The sequence below is a fragment of the Nothobranchius furzeri genome, chromosome 18, assembly GCF_043380555.1.
Source record: "Nothobranchius furzeri strain GRZ-AD chromosome 18, NfurGRZ-RIMD1, whole genome shotgun sequence".
In the NCBI taxonomy this organism is placed as follows: domain Eukaryota; kingdom Metazoa; phylum Chordata; class Actinopteri; order Cyprinodontiformes; family Nothobranchiidae; genus Nothobranchius; species Nothobranchius furzeri.
In genome coordinates, this window is record NC_091758.1 from 2,552,877 (window position 1) to 2,565,164 (window position 12,288).

Genomic DNA, 12,288 nt, shown 5'->3' on the forward strand with positions numbered 1-12,288 from the left:
TATGGTTTGTAAATGGCACCCAGAATTATGTTGCACGAAGCACAATTTCACATCATTCTGGGTCCATTTGTGTGAAAACAAGGTCCAATCAGGCTGAAACGTTACAAGAAGGTAGAATCTATTGAGTTGTAAGTGATCTGAACGTTTCATGATGATCGCACATTCCTATTGGGGGTCAAACCATGTCCCAAATGTCACCGGGCCTGGTGTCACTTTAAAGAAGTAGTCCAGTTACACCTTTGTGGGCTTATAACTTGGCTTCTGAATATCCTAGAGAGGTCAGGTTTGTTGTCAGAGTACTCCAATTAGCAGCCCCCATTACCACTAAAAGGAATGGAGTCATTAGCACTTATGGTTTTTAAATGGCACCCAGAATTATGTTGCACGAAGCACAATTTCACATCATTCTGGGTCCATTTGTATGAAAACAAGGTCCAATCAGGCTGAAACGTTACAAGAAGGTAGAATCTATTGAGTTGTGAGTGATCTGAACGTTTCATGATGATCGCACATTCCTATAGGGGCTAAAACCATGTCCCAAAGGTCACCGGGCCTGGTGTCACTTTAAAGAAGTAGTCCAGTTACACATTTGTGGGCTTATAACTTGGCTTCTGAATGTCCTAGAGAGATCAGGTTTGTTTTAATGTACTCCAATCAAGAGGCCCTACAACCACAAAAAGGAATGGAGTCATTAGCACTTTTGGTTTGTAAATGGCACCCAGAATTATGTTGCACGAAGCACAATTTCACATCATTCTGGGTCAATTTGTGTGAAAACAAGGTCCAATCAGGCTGAAACGTTACAAGAAGGTAGAATCTATTGAGTTGTAAGTGATCTGAACGTTTCATGATGATCGCACATTCCTATAGGGGGTCAAACCATGTCCCAAAGGTCACCGGATCTGGTGTCAATTTAAATAAGTAGTCCAGTTACATCTTTGTGGGCTTATAACTTGGCTTCTGAATGTCCTAGAGAGATCAGGTTTGTTTTAGTATACTCCAATCAACAGCCCCTACAACCACAAAAAGGAATGGAGTTATTAGCACTTATGGTTTTTAAATGGCACCCAGAGTTATGTTGCACGAAGCACAATTTCACATCATTCTGGGTTCATTTGTGTGAAAACAAGGTCCAATCAGGCTGAAACGTTACAGGAAGGTAGAATCTATTGAGTTGTAAGTGATCTGAACGTTTCATGATGATAGTACTTTCCTAAGGGGATCAAACCATGTCCCAAAGGTCACCGGATCTGGTGTCAATTTAAAGAAGTAGTCCAGTTACACATTTGTGGGCTTATAACATGGCTTCTGAATGTCCTAGAGAGATCAGGTTTGTTTTAATGTACTCCAATCAAAAGCCCATACAACCACAAAAAAGGAATGGAGTCATTAGCACTTATGGTTTGTAAATGGCACCCAGAATTATGTTGCACGAAGCACAATTTCACATCATTCTGGGTCCATTTGTGTGAAAACAAGGTCCAATCAGGCTGAAACGTTACAAGAAGGTAGAATCTATTGAGTTGTAAGTGATCTGAACGTTTCATGATGATCGCACAATCCTATTGGGGGTCAACCCATGTCCCAAAGGTCACCGGACCTGGTGTCACTTTAAAGAAGTAGTCCAGTTACACCTTTGTGGGCTTATAACTTGGCTTCTGAATAGCCTAGAGATGTCAGGTTTGTTTTAGAGTACTCCAATTAACAGCCCCATTACCTCAAAAAGTAATGGAGTCATTAGCACTTATGGTTTGTAAATGGCACCTAGAATTATGTTGCACGAAGCACAATTTCACATCATTCTGGGTTCATTTGTATGAAAACAAGGTCCAATCAGGCTGAAACGTTACAGGAAGGTAGAATCTATTGAGTTGTAAGTGATCTGAACGTTTCATGATGATAGCACTTTCCTAAGGGGGTCAAACCATGTCCCAATGGTCACCGGATCTGTGGTCAATTTAAAGAAGTAGTCCAGTTACACATTTGTGGGCTTATAACTTGGCTTCTGAATGTCCTAGAGAGATCAGGTTTATTTTAATGTACTCCAACCAACAGCCCCTACAACCACAAAAAGGAATGGAGTCATTAGCACTTATGGTTTGTAAATGGCACCCAGAATTATGTTGCACGAAGCACAATTTCACATCATTCTGGATTCATTTGTGTGAAAACAAGGTCCAATCAGGCTGAAACGTTACAAGAAGGTAGAATCTATTGAGTTGTAAGTGATCTGAACGTTTCAAGATGATCGCACTTTCCTAAGGGGGTCAAACCATGTCCCAAAGGTCACCGGATCTGGTGTCAATTTAAAGAAGTAGTCCAGTTACACATTTGTGGGCTTATAACTTGGCTTCTGAATGTCCTAGAGAGATCAGGTTTGTTTTAGTATACTCCAATCAACAGCCCCTACAACCACAAAAAGGAATGGAGTCATTAGCACTTATGGTTTTGAAATGGCACCCAGAATTATGTTGCACGAAGCACAATTTCACATCATTCTGGGTTCATTTGTGTGAAAACAAGGTACAATCAGGCTGAAACGTTACAGGAAGGTAGAATCTATTGAATTGTAAGTGATCTGAACGTTTCATGATGATAGCACTTTCCTAAGGGGGTCAAACTATGTCCCAAAGGTCACCGGATCTGGTGTCAATTTAAAGAAGTAGTCCAGTTACACATTTGTGGGCTTATAACTTGGCTTCTGAATGTCCTAGAGAGATCAGGTTTGTTTTAATGTACTCCAATCAAGAGGCCCTACAACCACAAAAAGGAATGGAGTCATTAGCACTTATGGTTTGTAAATGGCACCCAGAATTATGTTGCACGAAGCACAATTTCACATCATTCTGGGTCCATTTGTGTGAAAACAAGGTCCAATCAGGCTGAAACGTTACAAGAAGGTAGAATCTATTGAGTTGTAAGTGATCTGAACGTTTCATGATGATCGCACATTCCTATTGGGGGTCAAACCATGTCCCAAATGTCACCGGGCCTGGTGTCACTTTAAAGAAGTAGTCCAGTTACACCTTTGTGGGCTTATAACTTGGCTTCTGAATATCCTAGAGAGGTCAGGTTTGTTGTCAGAGTACTCCAATTAGCAGCCCCCATTACCACTAAAAGGAATGGAGTCATTAGCACTTATGGTTTTTAAATGGCACCCAGAATTATGTTGCACGAAGCACAATTTCACATCATTCTGGGTCCATTTGTATGAAAACAAGGTCCAATCAGGCTGAAACGTTACAAGAAGGTAGAATCTATTGAGTTGTAAGTGATCTGAACGTTTCATGATGATAGCACTTTCCTAAGGGGGTCAAACCATGTCCCAAAGGTCACCGGATCTGGTGTCAATTTAAAGTAGTCCAGTTACACATTTTTGGGCTTATAACTTGGCTTCTGAATGTCCTAGAGAGATCAGGTTTGTTTTAGTATACTCCAATCAACAGCCCCTACAACCACAAAAAGGAATGGAGTTATTAGCACTTATGGTTTTTAAATGGCACCCAGAATTATGTTGCACGAAGCACAATTTCACATCATTCTGGGTCCATTTGTGTGAAAACAAGGTCCAATCAGGCTGAAACGTTACAAGAAGGTAGAATCTATTGAGTTGTAAGTGATCTGAACGTTTCATGATGATCGCACATTCCTATTGGGGGTCAACCCATGTCCCAAAGGTCACCGGACCTGGTGTCACTTTAAAGAAGTAGTCCAGTTACACCTTTGTGGGCTTATAACTTGGCTTCTGAATAGCCTAGAGATGTCAGGTTTGTTTTAGAGTACTCCAATTAACAGCCCCATTACCTCAAAAAGTAATGGAGTCATTAGCACTTATGGTTTGTAAATGGCACCTAGAATTATGTTGCACGAAGCACAATTTCACATCATTCTGGGTTCATTTGTATGAAAACAAGGTCCAATCAGGCTGAAACGTTACAGGAAGGTAGAATCTATTGAGTTGTAAGTGATCTGAACGTTTCATGATGATAGCACTTTCCTAAGGGGGTCAAACCATGTCCCAAAGGTCACCGGATCTGTGGTCAATTTAAAGAAGTAGTCCAGTTACACATTTGTGGGCTTATAACTTGGCTTCTGAATGTCCTAGAGAGATCAGGTTTATTTTAATGTACTCCAACCAACAGCCCCTACAACCACAAAAAGGAATGGAGTCATTAGCACTTATGGTTTGTAAATGGCACCCAGAATTATGTTGCACGAAGCACAATTTCACATCATTCTGGATTCATTTGTGTGAAAACAAGGTCCAATCAGGCTGAAACGTTACAAGAAGGTAGAATCTATTGAGTTGTAAGTGATCTGAACGTTTCAAGATGATCGCACTTTCCTAAGGGGGTCAAACCATGTCCCAAAGGTCACCGGATCTGGTGTCAATTTAAAGAGTGGGTCAATTGAGCCTCGGAGTCCTTCTCCACCCACGTATCAATTTTAAAAAATGCAACATTAGTAGGCGTTGCCTGGAGGACCGAGAGGGCGGAGCCGCGGCAGTGACGAAGACGATGGCTAACTAGACGAAGCTAGCTCCCTTCACTCTGAGCAGTTGATAGAAGTGGAGGACGTTTCTCCCCCTCCTTACAGACACTCGAGAAGAAAGGGACCAAGTCTATTTGGAGGAGACAAGCGGACCTGAGTCTTATTGTTTTGAGCTTGTGAGTTGCCTGAAACTCCCAGAACCGACCCAACAGAATCACCTCTGAAAGGTAAGTAGCCGTTAGCCATAGCATTGGATTAGCTGCAGGGTTTGTCTCCACGGCCCCAAAAAGCTAGTATTCAGCATGTTTTAGAGGTTTATCTGCTTCAGCACACCTGGTTTTAATCAGCAACAAATAGCTGAGCTGCTTAACAGCTAATCTAACCTGTTAAAGCAGGAAAATCCACTGAAACATGCTGGATAGCTCTCCGGTAGCCCTGGGCTCAAGGTACAGTCTGCTGCATATAAAGTTATGAAAATACCCCATGAGAAAATTATTCTGTAATGTGTTCAGCCCACTAAAACTGCCCTGATTTCTTTATTTATTTACTAATAACAGCTGCTCTCTCGGTTCTAGGTCCTCTGGTGTCTGCAGCTGGTCTCTGGTGTCTGCAGCTGGTCTCCTCTGCTGGTGTCCTCAGGATCAGGAACTTCCAGAAGAATGTGCCTTTCAATGACTCTTTCCCCCTTATTTGTTATATTAATTAAATAAATCTCAATTTATATATTTCCTGTTTTTGTTCATGTCCATAAATACTTAAACATGCTTGAAATTAGAACGAGCTTTTAACAGTGAGGTGCTAGTTTAATTAATCACAATAGCTAGTTAAACATGCAACAAAAATGTGATATTCAATGTAATTTATAAATATCCATTAAAATATCAAAACTGGAATCTAAATGAGATATTTGGCAGCACAAAAAACTTGTCAAACACAATATTTATTATAATAATTGTAGGCAGACAGGAGACAGAGCTGATGGAGGTTCTCAGTCATCGAAGGAAGGCTGAAGGCTTTCCAGGAACAGGAGATGTGGTGTTGTCTCTTCTCTCTCTATTCTGCCAGATGAGCTGATAGGTTACAGGTGTGTGAGGACATCCTCATGCTGTCATAACCAGATGACAGGAGTTATCAGGTGATCAGCCAGGCAAATGATGAGATGCAGAAAGAAAACAAATCATGCAGAAAGAAAACAAATCCAGGACAGTGTACAGTAATAAAAATAATATGTGGTGTTGCTCACCTTATGTGCTCTTATAGAATATTAATGTGTGCATGCCTCATGGTGTAGAGTCCATATTTTGCTGAATGTCCTGCAATAATGCAGGTTATTAGTTAATTTACTTTTGATAGCAAAAACAAAATATTTAATGTAAAAGTTATTTTCCAGGAGAATCAGCTTACACGTCACCACCAAGTGTCACGGGCAGAATCAGTAGCCTCCGTCATGATGTAATCACATACTTATTTAATTGTTAATATCTTAAAAATTCTGAAATGTTTTAATTTTTTTTTTTACCTTGAACAGTTCACTGAGCTTGCACTGTCACTGAGGTGGAAGCTGGAATCAACAGCAGACACCTCACACCTTGGTCTTTTCAGGGGGTCTGGACGCTCTGGGACCTTCTGGAAGATGAATTTTCATCATGGTCCCCGTGGGTCACCAGACACACTGCGGCTGTGAACTCCATTCTGGCTGGCTATGTAAAAACAAAGAAGCAGCACATTTATAAATGTTTAAAAGAGCATAAAATCACGTGTAAAAATAATCTGTAAAACAAATTAAAACTAGAAGGTGATAATAAAATGTTTGCATAGAAGATTATTAAAAATAATTCACCTTTGCTACAGGGAAGGTTTCACATCAGCCTGGACAAGTACATTCATGCAGCTAAATCAGTCTGACAGCCAGTGTCTTGGGTAGATTTAGCCTGGAAAAAAAAAATAGAAGCACATTGTTGTTGGAGTTTATAGTCAGATAATATACAAAAGAATCTCCTATATAGGCGCTTTATAACATTCCTAGTGTGTGATCGTTGTTATAACGTAAAAGTCAGTCACATATGATGTGGAGAGCCTGAAATGCGACCTCCTGCACAGAATTCCTCACAGAACCGGGTCACAAGCTGGATTTCACGCTGTAATGCTGTCAACAAGTGCTGCGTCAGTTAGTCACTGTTGCAGAATTGCCGACTGACTAGCTAAAGGAAGTGAACCACGTCTCTCAGACTTTGCATTTAGGTAGGGAATTGTCTTTAGAAGATGTTAAAACGTTTATTTAGCTGACTCACCTCAGACTGGAGCCCGCCGTGGTGGGGGAGCAGAGTCGGTGGGCTGCATCTAAATCGCGGAAGAGCCACGGCGGGCACAGCCTCCCTCTTCAAACGGAGACGTGCAGAATCGCGGGTAAAATGCCCACAGAGTCACCGCAACCATACTACACTACACCTACTCACCAATACTAAGACGATATGGAACACTAAACCCGAAATACTTTCCCAATTACACTAACAGCCAAACACTAACTAAACTATAATATACAACAGACAAGCTAACACTAAATAAGTATTTATAACACTAAAAGATATGCTAAAGACTAGGATATGCTAATGCTATATGCTAATGCTGAACTACCGCTGACCTCCTACACTCGCTTGCAAATCCAACTCCCACTCGCCACAGGGCGTGGCCGAGACGTTCGTTGCTTTTGTAACTTTGGCACGGAGCTGCTACGTAGTACTCTACTGGTTTACGTAGTACTTTACTCTTTAGCCATTGGCTAACATTTATTCAAAATGACTCAAATTCTATGTTTTCAGCTGAAGGTGGCGCATTACTGTGGTTTTTAGACAGAATTTTTAATTTTTAAAGAAAATGCACCAAAATGCTAAAATAAAGAATGGACACATTTAAAACACTATTAGACACTCATTTATACAGTTCATCAGCAAAAAAAAGTTAATTTAGACGTTACTTGCTCTTTAAAGAAGTAGTCCAGTTACACATTTGTGGGCTTATAACTTGGCTTCTGAATGTCCTAGAGAGATCAGGTTTGTTTTAGTATACTCCAATCAACAGCCCCTACAACCACAAAAAGGAATGGAGTCATTAGCACTTATGGTTTTGAAATGGCACCCAGAATTATGTTGCACGAAGCACAATTTCACATCATTCTGGGTTCATTTGTGTGAAAACAAGGTACAATCAGGCTGAAACGTTACAGGAAGGTAGAATCTATTGAATTGTAAGTGATCTGAACGTTTCATGATGATAGCACTTTCCTAAGGGGGTCAAACTATGTCCCAAAGGTCACCGGATCTGGTGTCAATTTAAAGAAGTAGTCCAGTTACACATTTGTGGGCTTATAACTTGGCTTCTGAATGTCCTAGAGAGATCAGGTTTGTTTTAATGTACTCCAATCAAGAGGCCCTACAACCACAAAAAGGAATGGAGTCATTAGCACTTATGGTTTGTAAATGGCACCCAGAATTATGTTGCACGAAGCACAATTTCACATCATTCTGGGTCCATTTGTGTGAAAACAAGGTCCAATCAGGCTGAAACGTTACAAGAAGGTAGAATCTATTGAGTTGTAAGTGATCTGAACGTTTCAAGATGATCGCACTTTCCTAAGGGGGTCAAACCATGTCCCAAAGGTCACCGGATCTGGTGTCAATTTAAAGAAGTAGTCCAGTTACACATTTGTGGGCTTATAACTTCGCTTCTGAATGTCCTAGAGAGATCAGGTTTGTTTTAGTATACTCCAATCAACAGCCCCTACAACCACAAAAAGGAATGGAGTCATTAGCACTTATGGTTTTGAAATGGCACCCAGAATTATGTTGCACGAAGCACAATTTCACATCATTCTGGGTTCATTTGTGTGAAAACAAGGTACAATCAGGCTGAAACGTTACAGGAAGGTAGAATCTATTGAATTGTAAGTGATCTGAACGTTTCATGATGATAGCACTTTCCTAAGGGGGTCAAACTATGTCCCAAAGGTCACCGGATCTGGTGTCAATTTAAAGAAGTAGTCCAGTTACACATTTGTGGGCTTATAACTTGGCTTCTGAATGTCCTAGAGAGATCAGGTTTGTTTTAATGTACTCCAATCAAGAGGCCCTACAACCACAAAAAGGAATGGAGTCATTAGCACTTATGGTTTGTAAATGGCACCCAGAATTATGTTGCACGAAGCACAATTTCACATCATTCTGGGTCCATTTGTATGAAAACAAGGTCCAATCAGGCTGAAACGTTACAAGAAGGTAGAATCTATTGAGTTGTAAGTGATCTGAACGTTTCATGATGATCGCACATTCCTATAGGGGGTCAAACCATGTCCCAAAGGTCACCGGATCTGGTGTCAATTTAAAGAAGTAGTCCAGTTACATCTTTGTGGGCTTATAACTTGGCTTCTGAATGTCCTAGAGAGATCAGGTTTGTTTTAGTATACTCCAATCAACAGCCCCTACAACCACAAAAAGGAATGGAGTTATTAGCACTTATGGTTTTTAAATGGCACCCAGAATTATGTTGCACGAAGCACAATTTCACATCATTCTGGGTTCATTTGTGTGAAAACAAGGTCCAATCAGGCTGAAACGTTACAGGAAGGTAGAATCTATTGAGTTGTAAGTGATCTGAATGTTTCATGATGATAGTACTTTCCAAAGGGGATCAAAACATGTCCCAAAGGTCACCGGATCTGGTGTCAATTTAAAGAAGTAGTCCAGTTACACATTTGTGGGCTTATAACTTGGCTTCTGAATGTCCTAGAGAGATCAGGTTTGTTTTAATGTACTCAAATCAACAGCCCCTACAACACAAAAAGGAATGGAGTCATTAGCACTTATGGTTTGTAAATGGCACCCAGAATTATGTTGCACGAAGCACAATTTCACATCATTCTGGGTCCATTTGTGTGAAAACAAGGTCCAATCAGGCTGAAACATTACAAGAAGGTAGAATCTATTGAGTTGTAAGTGATCTGAACGTTTCATGATGATCGCACATTCCTATTGGGGGTCAAACCATGTCCCAAAGGTCACCGGGCCTGGTGTCACTTTAAAGAAGTAGTCCAGTTACACCTTTGTGGGCTTATAACTTGGCTTCTGAATAGCCTAGAGATGTCAGGTTTGTTTTAGAGTACTCCAATTAACAGCCCCATTACCTCAAAAAGTAATGGAGTCATTAGCACTTATGGTTTGTAAATGGCACCCAGAATTATGTTGCACGAAGCACAATTTCACATTATTCTGGGTTCATTTGTGTGAAAACAAGGTCCAATCAGGCAGAAACATTACAGGAAGGTAGAATCTATTGAGTTGTAAGTGATCTGAACGTTTCATGATGATAGCACTTTCCTAAGGGGGTCAAACCATGTCCTAAAGGTCACTGGATCTGGTGTCAATTTAAAGAAGTAGTCCAGTTACACATTTGTGGGCTTATAACTTGGCTTCTGAATGTCCTAGAGAGATCAGGTTTGTTCTAATGAACTCCAATCAACAGCCCCTACAACCACAAAAAGGAATGGAGTCATTAGCACTTATGTTTTTTAAATGGCACCCAGAATTATGTTGCACGAAGCACAATTTCACATCATTCTGGGTCCATTTGTGTGAAAACAAGGTCCAATCAGGCTGAAACGTTACAAGAAGGTAGAATCTATTGAGTTGTAAGTGATCTGAACGTTTCAAGATGATCGCACTTTCCTAAGGGGGTCAAACCATGTCCCAAAGGTCACCGGATCTGGTGTCAATTTAAAGAAGTAGTCCAGTTACACATTTGTGGGCTTATAACTTCGCTTCTGAATGTCCTAGAGAGATCAGGTTTGTTTTAGTATACTCCAATCAACAGCCCCTACAACCACAAAAAGGAATGGAGTCATTAGCACTTATGGTTTTGAAATGGCACCCAGAATTATGTTGCACGAAGCACAATTTCACATCATTCTGGGTTCATTTGTGTGAAAACAAGGTCCAATCAGGCTGAAACGTTACAGGAAGGTAGAATCTATTGAATTGTAAGTGATCTGAACGTTTCATGATGATAGCACTTTCCTAAGGGGGTCAAACTATGTCCCAAAGGTCACCGGATCTGGTGTCAATTTAAAGAAGTAGTCCAGTTACACATTTGTGGGCTTATAACTTGGCTTCTGAATGTCCTAGAGAGATCAGGTTTGTTTTAATGTACTCCAATCAAGAGGCCCTACAACCACAAAAAGGAATGGAGTCATTAGCACTTATGGTTTGTAAATGGCACCCAGAATTATGTTGCACGAAGCACAATTTCACATCATTCTGGGTCCATTTGTGTGAAAACAAGGTCCAATCAGGCTGAAACGTTACAAGAAGGTAGAATCTATTGAGTTGTAAGTGATCTGAACGTTTCATGATGATCGCACATTCCTATAGTGGGTCAAACCATGTCCCAAAGGTCACCGGATCTGGTGTCAATTTAAAGAAGTAGTCCAGTTACATCTTTGTGGGCTTATAACTTCGCTTCTGAATGTCCTAGAGAGATCAGGTTTGTTTTAGTATACTCCAATCAACAGCCCCTACAACCACAAAAAGGAATGGAGTCATTAGCACTTATGGTTTTGAAATGGCACCCAGAATTATGTTGCACGAAGCACAATTTCACATCATTCTGGGTTCATTTGTGTGAAAACAAGGTCCAATCAGGCTGAAACGTTACAGGAAGGTAGAATCTATTGAATTGTAAGTGATCTGAAAGTTTCATGATGATAGCACTTTCCTAAGGGGGTCAAACTATGTCCCAAAGGTCACCGGATCTGGTGTCAATTTAAAGAAGTAGTCCAGTTACACATTTGTGGGCTTATAACTTGGCTTCTGAATGTCCTAGAGAGATCAGGTTTGTTTTAATGTACTCCAATCAAGAGGCCCTACAACCACAAAAAGGAATGGAGTCATTAGCACTTATGGTTTGTAAATGGCACCCAGAATTATGTTGCACGAAGCACAATTTCACATCATTCTGGGTCCATTTGTGTGAAAACAAGGTCCAATCAGGCTGAAACGTTACAAGAAGGTAGAATCTATTGAGTTGTAAGTGATCTGAACGTTTCATGATGATCGCACATTCCTATAGTGGGTCAAACCATGTCCCAAAGGTCACCGGATCTGGTGTCAATTTAAAGAAGTAGTCCAGTTACATCTTTGTGGGCTTATAACTTGGCTTCTGAATGTCCTAGAGAGATCAGGTTTGTTTTAGTATACTCCAATCAACAGCCCCTACAACCACAAAAATGAATGGAGTTATTAGCCCTTATGGTTTTTAATTGGCACCCAGAATTATGTTGCACGAAGCACAATTTCACATCATTCTGGGTTCATTTGTGTGAAAACAAGGTCCAATCAGGCTGAAACGTTACAGGAAGGTAGAATCTATTGAGTTGTAAGTGATCTGAACGTTTCATGATGATAGTACTTTCCTAAGGGGATCAAACCATGTCCCAAAGGTCACCGGATCTGGTGTCAATTTAAAGAAGTAGTCCAGTTACACATTTGTGGGCTTATAACTTGGCTTCTGAATGTCCTAGAGAGATCAGGTTTGTTTTAATGTACTCCAATCAACAGCCCCTACAACCACAAAAAGGAATGGAGTCATTAGCACTTATGGTTTGTAAATGGCACCCAGAATTATGTTGCACGAAGCACAATTTCACATCATTCTGGGTCCATTTGTGTGAAAACAAGGTCCAATCAGGCTGAAACGTTACAAGAAGGTAGAATCTATTGAGTGGTAAGTGATCTGAACGTTTCATGATGA

At 40.5% G+C, this 12,288-nt stretch overlaps 2 long non-coding RNA genes across 2 annotated transcripts; one reads left to right on the forward strand and one right to left on the reverse strand.

Moving 5' to 3' along the window:
• The first annotated feature begins 4,580 nt into the window (after nt 1-4,580).
• On the forward strand, nt 4,581-5,216 carry LOC139063967 (uncharacterized). Its single transcript, XR_011517285.1, has 2 exons — nt 4,581-4,718; nt 5,067-5,216. It is a non-coding gene; the product is annotated as an uncharacterized lncRNA (long non-coding RNA).
• A 794-nt stretch (nt 5,217-6,010) lies between these two features.
• LOC139063968 (uncharacterized) lies at nt 6,011-6,853 on the reverse strand. The gene is made up of 3 exons (XR_011517286.1): nt 6,783-6,853; nt 6,332-6,422; nt 6,011-6,191 (listed from the first exon to the last, which is right to left on the reverse strand). It is a non-coding gene; the product is annotated as an uncharacterized lncRNA (long non-coding RNA).
• Between the last annotated feature and the right edge of the window lie 5,435 nt (nt 6,854-12,288).